Below are 15,329 nucleotides of genomic sequence, written 5' to 3'. Positions count from 1 at the left end.
GAACTGAGAATGCCTTTTCACATAAGATAACTGCATCGAGGGTGGTTTACCTGAGATTTTGATAGCACATGATTTTGCATCAGAGTTTCTGGGGCAGATTTGGTGGTGTTGAAGTCATTGCTTGGCTTACTATGCTAATAGTAAATATTTGTGAGTTTTTATTATTTCTATAAAATGGTCAAAACCTATTTCTGAGATGCTATTCCTACTAAGAACCTCACCCTTGTGAGGTGTTTTGCTTTCCAACTCGTTCAGCAGTTTAGGGTCACCATTATCATATTGTCTGGTAACCAAGATTCCTGGTTTTATGGTTGTTTTTTTAATTTGTTCCTCCATTTGCAAATTAAGTTTGATTCGTGAGCATGAAAATTACTACATAATCTAATACTGTCTTGGGGCAAGTCATAATTTTCTGATGATGTCTGGTTGTTCTTACTGGCACTGGAAATGTCAGAGTTTTTCCTTCCATCAGTGAAACCCCTATTTTTTTTATTAATAAGAACAGTGTGATTAAGATATCTCGTAAAATTAATTTAAATGCCTTTTCCAGTTTCCTTCACTTAACACAGGGAGAGCAATCTCGCATACAGACCTTTGCTGAATGCCAGTGGTTCCAAGCCTGAGCACGGCAGTGCTGCTCTGTTGGTAGGGGATGGAGACCTGAACCACTGCTGTAACTGCAGTGGTTTGCTGTTCCACTGCACTGAAAAGGGAGGTTGAATATTTGCCTGATTCCTTTGCCCACATTTAGATTTTTCTCTGTCATTGGGCAAAACGGATCTGCTCCAAGAAAATGATTTTCTCCAACTTAGAGGAGAAAAACAAAGAGAAGAGCTATGATTCATACCTCTAGGAGATCATGAAAATGTATTTTACTCTGAAAGTGTTACAGCTAAATATTCCTAATTTCAGTTAGTGAAAGTTCATACTGGCTACTGAAACTTTCAGATAATAAAAATGTTTACTGTGAAAGTCCTTGTTTAGTTCTGAATATGAATTTCAAAGAATTTTATTATAAACATAATGCTTCTGAGATTTGTTGGACTTCAGAACAAGGCCACTGAAGAATGCAAAACACGCCCTTTGTTTAGTGGGCAAGTAGCAGGTGGTGATAGTGTGTGTCCCCTTCGGCCCAAGCCTGGCCAGGACCCCATATGCTGGCTACCGTAGGGCAAGTAGAAAAAGATATGCTACTTGTTATTTTATACTTGCTATGAGGAGTCAGTTTTCAGAAGAAAACAGGAAATTAATACCCAAACTGGGTTTTATAGCTTCTCTCTAGCTTCTGAAGTGTTTGTATATAGATGAGAGCGAGCGAGCAATATATGTTTTCAGCAGTTGGCTTCCTGTCACTCATAAATATTTTTTTCCTGAGGGTATTCTCAATCAGTGTATTTTTTATTGAAAAGTTTGCCCTGGATGCCTGAGCAGGAATGTCAGGCTTACTCAGAAAAATCTGATATCTGTTGATTTTGATGTCAGAGAGAGAAAGCAAACTTTTCTGTAGATGCTCTAACAAGTCCACCTGATGTTTTTCAATCCAGAGTTCTTACAGCTATTAGCAAAAACATTACCTAATGCGGTATGAAGAGAGCAATCAAATCGGCTCTTTGGTGGAGAGGGAATTTATTTCTTGAAATCTAATTGGGTTTCCTAGTATCTACCATAGATGGCAGTGCCAGTACAAATTAGTTTGAATTTTCTTGACTAGAATTCTGAGAATATCGGTGGTTAACTGTATTTTTTTTCTCAAAAATCGTCTTGTAACACCCTGTAGAAATATTTTTTTAAAAATTTGTTAATTGCAAACTTATTTAGGTCATGATGGTAATGGTATTCTAAGGGATGTTTTACAGAATGAACTATAAAGTGATTTGAGCTCTTGCATCAGTAGTCAGTTTACTGAGGAAAAATTCAGATAATTCATAGCACATTATAATATTACAATCTGTGTTAAATCCTGTGGTTATCCTGTGCAAATAGTTGTCAAAGATTTTATGGTATTATTAAAATCTGCTTTGAATCTAGGGTCTACTTCAGGAAAAAAAATAATCAATTACATATTATAAGTAAGGATCCCTTGCCAGAAGCCATTTAATATCACCTTTTGATTAACTATAAACCTGTAATATATTTTATACACAGTAAAATTCTATGCAGGCTGTTGCAACTGCTGGCTTGTTGCTGTTGCTGGTGTACCAGAATTACATATGGAGAAAATTCTCTTTTTTGTCTGACCTGGTACTGGAAGAAGAATCAATAGCAACAAAAATTTTTGGTGACCAGGAAGATGACAGGTATCAGTTGCTAAAAGAGACGTTATGTAATTCTTTGGCAGGTCTCACAAAGGTTTGGTTTAATGAAAAATTTAAAGGGCTGTGTAGCTAGGTGATGCCGAGGGGCAGGAGTACTGGTGTAGGCACAAATAGAAGAAGGTGTAGAAGGGAATAATGGAATCCTGTAGGCAGAAGATATTGGGAAGAGTTGAGTAAGGAGCTGCAATCAGAAGCAAAATTATGTGACATCTTGAATAAAGAAATAGGCAGCCTAACTATGAGATTAAGATTAGAATCTAGTAAGATTAGAATTGATTCCTTACACCCAGAAGGAGGCATTGCCCGAAAGAGAAGTTTCTGTGTTAAGGTGTGTTGCAAGTAGAGTGTAGATATTGCCATTGGATAAAGGTCATTCTTTCTGGTTTCCTCATGTCACTGAGTGGCAAAGCAAACAGTAGAATTCATATTCTGAGCCTGACAGTCTTCAGGGAGCAGACTGTTATGATCTCTCTTTCCACTGATCAGATGGCTTTTCACTTAGCACGGTGCACTGGTGTTGAAAGATAACAAAGTGATTTTGGACCTTTGTATCTTCAATCTCTGACTTCATGGAAATCACGTTTCAACTTCAAATGTAAAGAGAAATTTTATGTAATTAACCCATCACCATCTCATATTTCTTACTAGTATGGGATATATACAGTAGTGACTAACTTGTGAAGTAGTAAACTACTGCTACCATGAATTTCTATTGTATTCTCATCTTCCTTCTCTTTGCATTGTATGAGTAAAAGCAAAGTCAACAAGAAATTCGACTTGCAATTTGTGTACCATAATCTTTCACCTCTTTTCCAGTAATGAGTAAACTTGGGTTTTCTCCTAATTTTACTGTAGCAAACATTCCAGAAAATGGACACTGTGGTTTACCTTCAGAATTTTTGGGGTGGAACTATGAGAACTTACCTGTTCTACAAAACAGAGATCCTCCTACCATAGCCTGTTCCCTTGGTAAATTTTACCCAATGAAATATCTTTCCCAGCTGTTAATTACTTGCTGTCATTTTATTAATACAGCATTTTCACTGGTGCCTAGCTGTTAAGGCTCTGATATTTTATCAGTTTTAGGTATTCATAGTTCATTTCACTTTTCTCCTGACAAAATATTTATAATTTGAATATAGATAGGGTCTTTAATCCCTTGTACTGAGTCTGGTTGGGCTGGAGTTAATTTTCTTCATAGCAGCCTGTATGGTACTGTGTCTTAGATTTGTGACCAAAACAGTGTTGATAACACACAAGTGTGTTGGTTGCTTGTGAGCAGTGCTCGCACAGCATTAAGGCCTTCTCTGTTTCTCACTCTGCCCCTCCATGAATAGCTGACCCAAATTGACCAAATAGATATTCCATCCAATATAGTGTCATGCTCAGCAATAAAACTGGGCGGGGAGTGGGGAGGGGTGTGTGTGAGTTTATTCCAAGGTAACCATTGTTCAGAGAGTGCCTGGGCATTGGTCTGCTGGTGGAAGGTGGTCAGTGATTGCCCCTTGCACCACTTGGGGTTTTTTTGGGTTTTTTTTGCTTTTGTTTTTGGTTTTTTTTTCACTTTTCTTTGATTCACTTGGAGTTTTTTTGGTTTGGTTAGGTGTTTTTTTTTTTACTACTTATTAAAATTTCTTTATCTCAACTCACTTTTTTTTCCTTGCTTTTGCCCTTCCTTTTGTCTCCCCCATCTGGGGAAGAGTGAGTGAGCGACTGGATATGGGGACTTAGGTGCTGGTTGGGGTCAACCCACCACATCCATTCTTCAGACACTGGGTATAAAAGCTGTTCATAGTGTCAGAATCTGGAAAATCTCTTCCTTTGTCGTCTTCTTTGAGAACAATTGATCCTGCAATCATATTTAACAACAAAATGTATCTTTGGTTAGTCGATGGTGTCCTTCATCTTACTCGTTGGGGTGGCTAATACATTTGCCTTGTATTATGGTCATTTGTTTGAATAAATGTCATCATTATATTGATTAATATCCTGCCTTTCATAAGACTCATAAAATTTCCTGTCTAAATTCTCAGTGTCCTATTTTCAGTGATACAGAGCAACTATTTTTCATATTTAATACACTGAAAATCAGTTTGGAACAAAGGACTAAGGAATGAAACAAACTTTTAAAAAATTATTTTATTCTTATGAGATATTGAAATAAGGCCAAAAATGTCATGTAAGAATCCAGACAGTGATTAAATCTGGGCAACAGAGGTTTCCCCTTTATTACATGGCGGAGTCATTGTTGGACACCCACAAACTCCCAAGTAGTGTAAACGCCCAGTGTAGCTGAGCACAGATTTCAGCAGATCTGAGCTAGATGGAAGATTTAGGGAGAGAGTGATTGATGTGAATTTGGTACAAAGTCTCTCATGCCCTATTTTGCTGTCTGTGATACTCTCTGCTGAGCACATCTGGCAAGACTTAATGTGAGAGCCATAAAGTCTAATGTGTCTTTTTGATCCAACTATCCGGCCATTTTGTACAACAGACAGCTCTGGAATTTTAGTATCAGTAGGGCTGAGACTACCATAATCTAGCAAGAGAGGGGAAAAAAACCCTCCAAACTTGTCTTTGAAATACTTATAACAAAGGGGCTAAATTGTTTACATCTTTTTATATAAATATGAATTGTCAGATCGTCTGTATGACATGATAGGTTATGACAGTTTCAGCAAAAAAAGGTTTTCCTTGATGAATTTGTCGATTTCTCTGGAGGATAAGCCTTTAATATTTTCTGTCTCTTCTCAAGGACTTCCTCTGTTAAGGACTCAGCCCTGAGTCCTTTGTATCTCATGCCCTACTGTCTACTGTCCAACCTCATAAATGAAGAGAGAACTTTAGATGATACTTTTAGATGGAACTTTGGTGGATCCTTACTGGTCTCAAGTTGTCCGTGATTCCTTGTTCTCAGCCCGTCCTTTGGTCTTTGGTTTGCTTTTGTGGCACAGTGGGACAACTGGGTCCCATGCCTTGCAGATGACAGCAGCAAATGGTGTTCCCACTTCAGGGAATTGTTGCTCACTGCTTCTCCTATGTCAGCTGTTAAGTCTGATACCTTGGGCACAGGCTGCTTTCAGCATCTTCTTTCTGGGCTCAGCTCCAGTGGTGTTTAGCTCCTTCTGCCAGTGCTTTCTCAGCACAGACTAGAAATTGTTTTGCTATGTGTCAATCGGACTTTGTATGGCAGGTCTTGCTCCTCCTCTCTTGGCTCTCAGTGCATGGGCTAAGGTGGCATCAGCACTGTTTAAGGTACTGTTTCTTCAGCTCCTAGCTAAAGCTGTGCAAGCCCCTCTGTCCATCAGACAGGAGAGGGACATGCATTCATTTCTCCTCTGGAATGCCTCTGTGCTGTTATCTTTGAAAGCTGCTTCTCTTGGCCTCCATCTGGCTGTGGGCTACAACCTCTCTGACTAACATTGTGCTTTGCTGATGTTCCTGCTACTGTTTTGCTGTTGACGGTTCTTGCACTCCAGTGGTTTTTATTTCTTTCCTCACATTGCTTCTCTATAATGCTTCTTTTATAACATGTTTTTACATTTTTCTGCTGAGATGGGAACTCTCTGCTCTTTCAGAAAAGGATACCTAATGAAATGATGGAATTCAGTACTTATTGTGATGATAGCTACTCAATTAATTATTTTTATTTTTCTTTCATGAAAAGTCCTTGGTATTTTCTCCAGCCCAAAAGATGGTTTCATAAATATTGCTGACTATTGTTATTCTGAAGATAATAAATTTTCCCCTCTCTATTGAAATAGAAATATATCCTTGTTTTCTCCCTTAAGAGTGGTAAAGATATATTCTAGATCATACAGTTTTAAGGAAGTAAGAATTACTTGAAATTCAAAACCTTCAGGGTCTGAAAAATGCTAGCCCTATGATGGGTTTCTTTTTCTGGGTAGATAATCTGTTGGTGCCTTTGTGACTGGCCCTTAATTTATGCCACTTATACCTGTTACTTGATTTGTAGATATTTGTCAATGAGAGTGTGTGTGAATATGTACTATTTTCCTCAGATTAAAACCAGCTTTGAATATTTTTTTTTGTTAACTAATGTTTTTGTTATTGTAGTTAACAAATTAGGTAACAGTGTAATTAACAAATTCAGCGTGTCTTCTTTTGTACCTTGCATTGAGTATTACAAAAATGAGTTGGCTAAGTGCAGATATTAAATAACTCTTCATATTATCATAAATAATTGCCACTGAATATGGGAATCATTTAGAGCTGTTCATAGATGAAATAGTGTTTTTCATAAAAGTTTATCATTAATAAATAATTGCATTAATAGCAAGTACACATGAAGAAATACTAATCATGGTCAGTGTTATTATAATATGTTGTGTTCTTGCAAGTGTCAGAAGTACATTGCAACTGCTGATTAATCTGGGAAATAAACTAATAGAAGAGCACAGATCTGAATGTCACTGTAAGCATATTTATGTGAGCTTTTGATTTAATCTTGCCAGCTAAGTGCTGCAGGTGAAGTCAGAGAAGCTTCCACCTGTAAAGTTCTAGTGATATTTAATGAATACATTGGAGTTTTAGTCACTGGAGGTTCAATGGGTTTTACTAAGTGTGGCAATCTGCTCTTCTTTATAAAGAAGTGATTTCAGATGTCTCCATCTTGTATGCATTGCAAAGCAGTCATTGAAGAAGATGCTCTTTAACCAAATGCAAAATATTCAAGGGGGATGTGTGTGTGATATTTTTAGTTCCATAGACTTTTTTTTTTCCTATGCATATATTTTATTTCCTCCTTGTGTCTGTTTAAAATATCAGAATCTGCAAATTATGTTTCTCAAAGTGCAACATCTTATTTTAAAGACCATACGGCTAGAGAGAGCTGTCATGCAATGTCTGTCCCTCTATGCTACACATAATATTTGTAAATAGAAAGTATTCTTCAACCTGCTGCCACTGTAAGAGGTATAGCTCGGTTCAGCTTCTAGTGAATCTGATTTTTCTCAGGCAGGAGTAAAGGGATAGCCCTTTGTCTTCTGTTCTAACCATTTTATTCCCTGTGTCTATCTGCTGGACATAAACAGACAGGCTGACAACAGATTTGTTATCTACAGGCCAGCAGAAAAATTAAATAATACAAGTAGGAGTCTAAAGAGGAGTGAGTATACAATAACAAACTGACAAACCCTTACAAAGCAGCTGAAAGGAAAGGAGAGCTGTTTGATAATCTTGGGCTTTGTTGGCGTATTTTTTTTTTTGATAGAACAAATGTTTAAATTAAAAATCCATATAAAGTGCTGTGTGTTTCTAGGATGAGTGTGGGGTTTTTTTGTTGGGTTTTTTTTTTTTGTTTTTGTTGTTGTTGGTTTTTTTTTTAATTACATTATGTGCTACTTGGAAAAAGTCTTAAGGTTTATTCATGCATGTATTGATTTTTAACCTTTAGGCTAGCTGTGCAGTAAAGTACGGCCAACAAAATGGAGGTGTGCTTCTATTTAACTGTTCTTGATCCTGGGACTAGCAACTTCTATCTTGCTGCATCTGCGTAGACCTTTGCAAGGAGGTGCTACTTGCTCCCGCTGCCTCCTAACCTGACAGGAGGCTGCACAAGTGCTGCTGAGGACAAGTTGCAGTGCCATCAGTAAGCGAACATTGCTCTTGTCAATGCTATTAATTTTGGCTCCATAATATTCCATAATAGTCTGTTCATATGGTTTCCGGTCATCAGGTGGATTAAAGCTTCCAAGTGATGTAAACTTTTTAGTACAGCAAAACAACTGTGAAGATTTATCTCAGAAAAATCCTATTCGTTTTAGTTGAACTGGAACAATACCCTTCCCTCATCCCCTTGCTTTTAAACCTTTCTGAAAACAGGTTTTTCTCTAAGAATAAAAATATTTCAAAAAGGATCTTGAATGGGATGAAAGCCATTTCTCACTTTGCCCAAAACCGAAATTTTGAGCAACTAAAATGTTTCATCTGTAACAGAGATTGTGTTATTTTATTTTATTTTTTTTAATTTTCATTACATGGAGGTATAAAAATGAGTCGCACATCGAGTAAAATTATGGAATGTATATGCAACTCACTGAAGCAAAACCCTTCTACTTTTCTTAAACAAAATATTTTTAAATAAGCAGAAAAAGAGAGTATTCTTCCAGAGTTGTCTTTTCCTGCTGATGAGCACACCTTGCACATGTTGATGCAGTTGTGTTTCCAGTGGAAGACTGGCCTCTCCCCTTTCCTCTTAGAAAGAGGTGGTCATTCTTTTGCCTTTTCCCCAGTAAACCTGGACGTTGTTCTTGCTAGTCTCTCCTTGTAGTGTGCTACTTACTTATGGTGTTTATTGCATAGTTTTATTATATTATTTCCTAGGTAATATAATACTATTTTTTAAATAATAGCTGATTAAATCCCTACTACAGGAACAATTTATTATATAAGACAGAACATCTACAGAGGTAGAATATAGTTTTGTTTCCTGAGTTTTCCCCAGTTTCTACTCAACATTCCTCTTGGGGGGGGGGGGAATAGTGCATGAAGATCTGCCTGAGAATTTCAGTAATTTTAGTATTAGAGCTGAACTAGTGTCTGTTGCTTGTGATAACTTTGTAGTAGCAGCCTAACTAACCAAATGCATGCTAGCTATGGTTGGGTTTAGACTGTAGCACACTGGTCAGGTGAAAATTCATTTAGAAAATATGGAAATCACCACCACTTACACTTGTATTTATTTTTTTACACAATTTCTCAGAAGTTTCAAGAATATCATGACCCCTGTTCTGTAAGTTAATTTGTACAATATGTCCAAACCACTGCAATAACACACAGAAAAGGTCATATTTGAACAGATGATTAGTCCTTTCATGCTTTGATATTGCCCTCACTTCCTCTGATAAGAGTTGAAGACATTGTCAGGAAGCTAAGTAAAAACTGTGTGGAGATCTATTTCATATTAATCTGACCCCCGTTTTCCACCCTTCTCAGCCTTGTCCTCCTAAGAATAAAGAAGAGACAGTAAGTCTCTCTTGAGTCAGTCTCACGCTTTTCATAATCATAGGTACGAAGATAGCCATTTCAGCATGAAGGGAGCTTCTAGGCATTGTTTGCTCTAACCAGAGTCAAGGATTTCATGGAAGGTTTTTCCTCTCATTTGTTTTGTCACTATTGAATCCAAATACAATTGAATCTTTTTGTCATTCTAATCCTTTTACCAGAATAGCCTCAGCTTAATTTAGCCTGCTTATTTTATCCTTCCTTTTGTTGTTCTTTCCTCTGCCTTTATTCTTCTCCTGTTTTGCTTTGTAGCATTCCTCTGCTGTTATCCACTCCTCCTTTTCTCAGAAATACTTTTCTCATTGCCCCAGCCATGTATTCTGCTCCTTTCTTGTAAAGCCACACAGCACATGTGCTAAGGGCCTATGCAACTTACTTGCTGACTTGGTTCTCTTGTCCAGCAGCTTAACAGTTCTTAGGACAAGTAGCGTGTGTACCAGTATTTGTATAATGCTGGATGCAGTAAGGTCTGTAACCATAGTAAGTCTCTTACCATCTGCTGTTTTGCTCATAGAAGTGATCATCTAAATTTCAATGTACAGTCCAACCATTTGTTGCTGCTCTAAATATAATTAAAAAGTTGCAGCCTAGTTTAGCTAGTTTAGCTATCCACTTAAGCTGCATGCATGTATGTTTTGTACAGTCAGATTTTCAGTAGTACTGATGCAAAGCAACAGACTTTTTTGTAAGTTCTCTCTTCTTTCCCATAAATTGTTATCGACAGTCTTCAAAAAAACTTCTTTAATACAACACCAAAAGTATGTGCAGGAAATATCCATGTCACCTACCCATAAGCACCAGTTTTAAGAGATTCCATAATAAATGGAGGGAGAGACAGGTTCCTCTAAAGGGCAAGTCAGAGAGGAAGCGTAGCCTAAATGCTCTGCACTCCCTCTGCTTTTCCACTGATTGAGATACCTTTTTGTTTGAAGTCAGACATCTCAGTGAGGTGACTAAGTTCAAGTAGCATAATTGCACAACACTCCCCTTTCCTGTCTTTCCATACTGCTGATCTAAAAGGGCCTAAACCCAGAACTTCGCTCCACAGCAGCCAGAGCTGTGCTACATGGGGGTGCGTAAGAAGCAGGAGAAGCGCAAAGCAGAGTCCTGAAGACATGTCAGGGTGCGCTGGGTGCCGGTCAGCCAGCTGCTTTGTGGGAATGAGGGGCAGTGCTCCCTCCCCACAGCAGAGCTGAGAGTGTGTCCTTACACCCAACAGTTCAATTCCCTAGTCTGTGAAGAAAAGTCTAAGCAGATTCATCTTGCATTGATTTCTAGGGTCAGGAGACTTTTCCGTCAAGTTCCAATATATTCGAGGTGCTTAATCAATACCAGTGTTAAACTGCCACCCATAGCCATTTGCAGGGATATTTTTCTTTGATTTTCTGACTTACTCGTATAATGTCATACATGTCTTAAGAGATTAAAAATAGGAAGAATACATGTGTAGATGTTTTTGATGAATAGGATCTTTAGTAGAAATTTAATAATCTCAAATGTAAAATATTGATCTTCTTGTACTTGCCCTTATAAATTCCTTTAAAATTGTAACTTTTTTTTTTTTTTAGTTGCAATTACATGGAAAGACAAACACAGTCTTAGCACCTGTAATCTAACATGTGACATGATGCAATGTACAGTTTGCAGCCCTGAAGGTCAGAAACTTGAATGTTATTTATTAGAGAGAGAACATGAATTGTCACTATGGCTGAAGGGTGTATTTTTAGACAGAAGTGGAGCAAAAGGGAGAGAATTCATGACATGTTGGATAACAAACACCTCGTAAAAGTGGCTATGGAAATCAAGTACATTGATGAATTTTAGCAAATGTATTGACAGCAACACTAAAAAAATAAATTGAATAGTCTGTGTTATATATATTACTGAAGCAATTGATGATGAGCGTAATAGCATCCTTCAAAATTGCTAATAAAAAGGCACTGTTAAGCAATGTTGTGTTCTTGACTTCTGGTGCTAGTCTTGGTCTGGAAAGAGAAGGCTGATCTCTGTGTGTATCTGAGATAGTGTGGATGGATTAAGCCAGCATTTGAAACAGTGGAGAGTACTTTCTGTGGTGAAAGTACAGTAGAGTTTTTAACGGTTAAAGGAGGGGAAGTAAGTAAATTTTTTTTCCCCGTTTTCTTTGTTAATTACTACGTCATGGGTTGTAACTGTTTCAGGCCTCTGTATGCTGTAGAGCTTTCCTGGCTAAGTTTGACCATGAGTCTAACTTCCTGGCTAAGTTTGACCATCTCTCTAACAGACTCTTCCATTAACAAAATCCAAACAGTCTTGTTAGTACCCTTTTATACTTTGGTAATCTGAGGAAAAGTTTGGTGGTGAGGGAACTGCAAGACTGCTATAGTTTCTTAAACTTTGCCAAACTCCTGGGTTTGGGATGCCTTAGTGTTTGCTTGGTACCTGTAAATCACCCTTAACATAAACTAGTTTACAATATAATGTAAATGGAATAAGTAATTTTAAAGTTCATTTTAAGAACATATTTGCAACTTTATGGAGCTAATAGCTTTCTTATCTCTTACTAATCCACTCAGAGTGTCTCCTACTGTATATCATCTGTCTAATAACCTGTTTGTAATGCAAGAGTAAAAGTTTCTTCTTTTAAAATTCTTAATTTACAACCAGAGGGAAAAAAAAGATTCCTTTTGTACGCAGCTCCACTTAAGGTTCTGCGCCAATTCAAATCTTAATTTCATCAAGAGTAATATCTTTAATTTCTAATATAATTCAGGGATGGCTTTAACTTTTTTCTAGGTGATTCAAGAATCAGGGTAATTAGTAAATATTAGAACTGTAACTGTATGGTGAGATAAAACATTCTTTTTCTACTGTGATTAAAAATCCTTTTAGTCTTTCAATGTACCCAACATATAATCTCTTATAAAATTCCCAAGATACAGCTGAAGTTTAGGAATTGCAGACTTGAAGATGAGATTATTGCATGTAGCTAATGGTGGAGTAATTTAGGCTGGAAGGGTACTCTGGAGGTCATGTGATCAACTTCCTCAGCAAAGCAGTTGCAATTCTGACGTTAGATGGGGTTACTATGGGCCTTAATTGAACAAGTTTTGAGAGTCTCCAAGAAACTGAGATTCCTCAGTTTCTCTGGCACCCTGTTCCATCGTTTGACTACCCTCATGGAGAAAGGTTTACATCTGCTGCAAGAGCAGATCGTGATAATGACATTTCTGAGGTGATGATTGCCTGGGGTGACTAGCTCCTCAGCCTTCAAAAGATTCCATGATAGCATATATGTACAGTTTATTAAAGGAAACCAGGCTATAGCTGCCCTCAGTGATGACTCTAATGCTCTTAGCCAGTGAGCAGCTTCCTAGTCCTGTGTGTTATGGTGCCAGGCTTGAAGCTGTCATGTCTGCCATCACACTTAGTGCAAGAGAGAAATAATGCTCAGATATTAACAAGGATTATAAAGCTGAGGTGAGGATGGATGGATGCCAGGATTTTCTGCTGAGCCACAGAGCAGCAGCCTGGATGTTCACCACACTGTGCTGACTCCACGCAGGTAATGGCTTTTTACAGCCCTCGCAGGCTTTGGAACAGCAAGCATGGAATGGAAACTCCGAGCTACCCCCATTCTGCTAATCTACTTTTATTTCCTACTCTTTGTTTTATGGTAAATGAATGTTACTTTTTCCATGCCTACCAACTGATTTAATAACAGTTTTTACCTCTGCCTACAAATTGTCTTGAATTATAACAGGAACTTAATCAGAGTCATAGAACAGTTTAGGTTGGGATAGACCTCTGAAGCTCATCTGGTGTAAACCCCTGGTCAAAATATGTTCAGTTGTGAAGCTGTTGTTAGAGGTGTACTAAATTTAGGCACTAAAAGTAAGTGTTGGTATTTAAAAAAAAATTTAGAATTCTTAGGATAAAATTAAATAATCAGCTGGTACAACAGAAAATGCTTTGACTGAGCTCATGAACTGCAGTCAGGTAAATGTAGTGAACAAAGCCAAGTAACTGCTGACAACTGTCTTCTATAATCATGCCCTGTTAATAATTCTGATGATCTCTCTTAAACCCAAATGGATAGGATGACTATTAATCTGTTTTAATTAAGTCTATCATTAATAGCACAAAGCTGTTAACAATAAGAGGGAGGTCAGGTTTTTTGATTTGGGGTTTTTTCATTGCAGATAACTGGATTTAATTCATGAGTAAAAAATATAGGGAGCTCTTTCAGGAAAGCTCTCAGTTTAGTTTTCTACTTTTGTCTTTTTTATATAGCTGAGTTGAAAATTGGCACAGGAAGAAGCTGTTTATTTTTTTTTACTATGTGAACTATGAATATAGATATAACTTCTGTTCATAGAGTGCAGAAACTGTGGACAAAGTAACTCAGAAAGGCACATCATACTGATGAGGCTGCAGATGGCAACTCCTGAAAGCCTGGGGGCATGTGAGAATATTGAATCTAACTTGAAATGCATTTACTTGCATCCTTGTTATAGGGGTTTTGCAACCTGTTTGTAGTCAGTGTTGCCGCTGTCACTTGTTTGCGGGAGCAAAGGAGTGTGAGAGAGGTTGAGGAAACGTGTGCCCTTGCTCTAAAAACGAACAGGGGCAGTGGGCAGTATGGCTCGGTTTCTCCTGACCGCTCTTTGCAGTGACTGGAAAGAAAGAAGCAGCAGAAGCAGTGTGCCCATTCTCAGCAGCCTCACTGACAAATTCCAGTGACACCTCAGTAGTTAGGGATTTTCAGCTTTGATTCCTTACTGATGAGTGCCTTACCAGTGGCGGTGTGGAAAGAATCGATAATGCAGCCACCTGGATTTCGGGTGTAGGTTAGCTGCCTTTTGGTTGCAGTTCTTTGCAGACTGTCCTCTGAGTTACTCTGTTGCAAAGTATGAAAAATTTTCATCTGGAAATATGACATGATCCTGTACTTCACGTGCTTTATTGGCTTAATGTTATTTTACTCACCATTTCCTTTTAATAGTGGTGTGTGTTGTTTGTGGGAAGGTATATTTATAGGTCTTTGTGGTTTCGAGCAATGTTGCTAAACTGCTTCTACCAAAAAGGTGTTAATACTTTTTTCTGGTTTATATTTTGGTGTATATATATGAAAATAGGTGCCAAAAAGTGATCAGGATGTAGATCTATTTAACATTTCTTTGATAAAACTCTGAAGTGCTCCTTCAATAATTTATAACTAAGCATGCATTAATAAACCTATCTTCCGTGGGCTTTTCTTGTCTTCATGATAGACTTACTGTGAAGTATTCTGGAATGTGTTGTCTAGAGCTGTAAGTTTTCTGCTAAATATCTGGATAATGAAAGAACAGTTGAATTTTGTGCAATTTTTTTTTTTTTTTATGGCTTTCCACAAATGTGTGCTTCCTTCCACTTTTCCTCCTTTATATTGTTTTTGCTGGATCAATGGCTTTTATTCATGTTTTCTAAAGTTTTATTTTATTGAAGTGTTTGGGCACAAAGGAAGGCATAGTCATATTACAACAGAAGTAATGCATACATGTTATGCTGCCTGTGCCCCAACTCATTTTAAACAATTGTAATTCTTTTTAGCAGTTAAGGGTAAGTGTATGTTAAGTATGCAACTTACATTTCCCATGTTTTCCAACACCTTTTTTTGCATAATGTTCTTTCTCTGGTCTCTTCTCAGTTACACTATCAAAAAATAAGCAACGGTATAGCAATTTCAAGAAGATAGTCAGAAAATGTAAAATTCCATGTCTGCATTTCCTTGTATTGGCCAATTTGTCATCCTCACTTTTATTTACTGCAAATGACTTAGCATTAAGTGGGTAATACTGATGATGGTGTAGCCTTCTGGAGTTAGACTAGATGAAAGGTATTTGGTAGTAAGTAGTTGGAGGGAAACTTAGTTCTGCATTTACGTTTCTGATGGCGTTGTAGCTCTTCACATGGTAACACAGGCACTGCCAGACTGGGTCAACCCATGGATTTCTCTAGTCTCATGCC

At 37.6% G+C, this 15,329-nt stretch overlaps 1 protein-coding gene across 5 annotated transcripts in view; it reads left to right on the top strand.

The window, feature by feature from the left end:
• CADM2 (cell adhesion molecule 2) overlaps positions 1-15,329 on the top strand; it is a 690,911-nt gene that overhangs the window by 407,623 nt on the left and 267,959 nt on the right. Inside the window, exon 1 of one of the 5 annotated variants that reach the window (XM_074813388.1) lies at positions 12,865-12,885. The exons of the other annotated variants lie outside the window; for them this stretch is intronic. The gene's annotated coding sequence lies outside the window, so the exon portion shown is untranslated. Of the gene's footprint in view, positions 1-12,864; positions 12,886-15,329 lie in introns of those variants that run through there. 5 annotated transcript variants of the gene reach the window in all.

This window comes from Strix aluco, chromosome 2 (assembly GCF_031877795.1).
Source record: "Strix aluco isolate bStrAlu1 chromosome 2, bStrAlu1.hap1, whole genome shotgun sequence".
NCBI classification, from domain to species: Eukaryota; Metazoa; Chordata; class Aves; order Strigiformes; family Strigidae; genus Strix; species Strix aluco.
The sequence above is the reverse complement of the archived record's forward strand: the minus strand, read 5'-3'. Positions and strand labels throughout refer to the sequence as shown.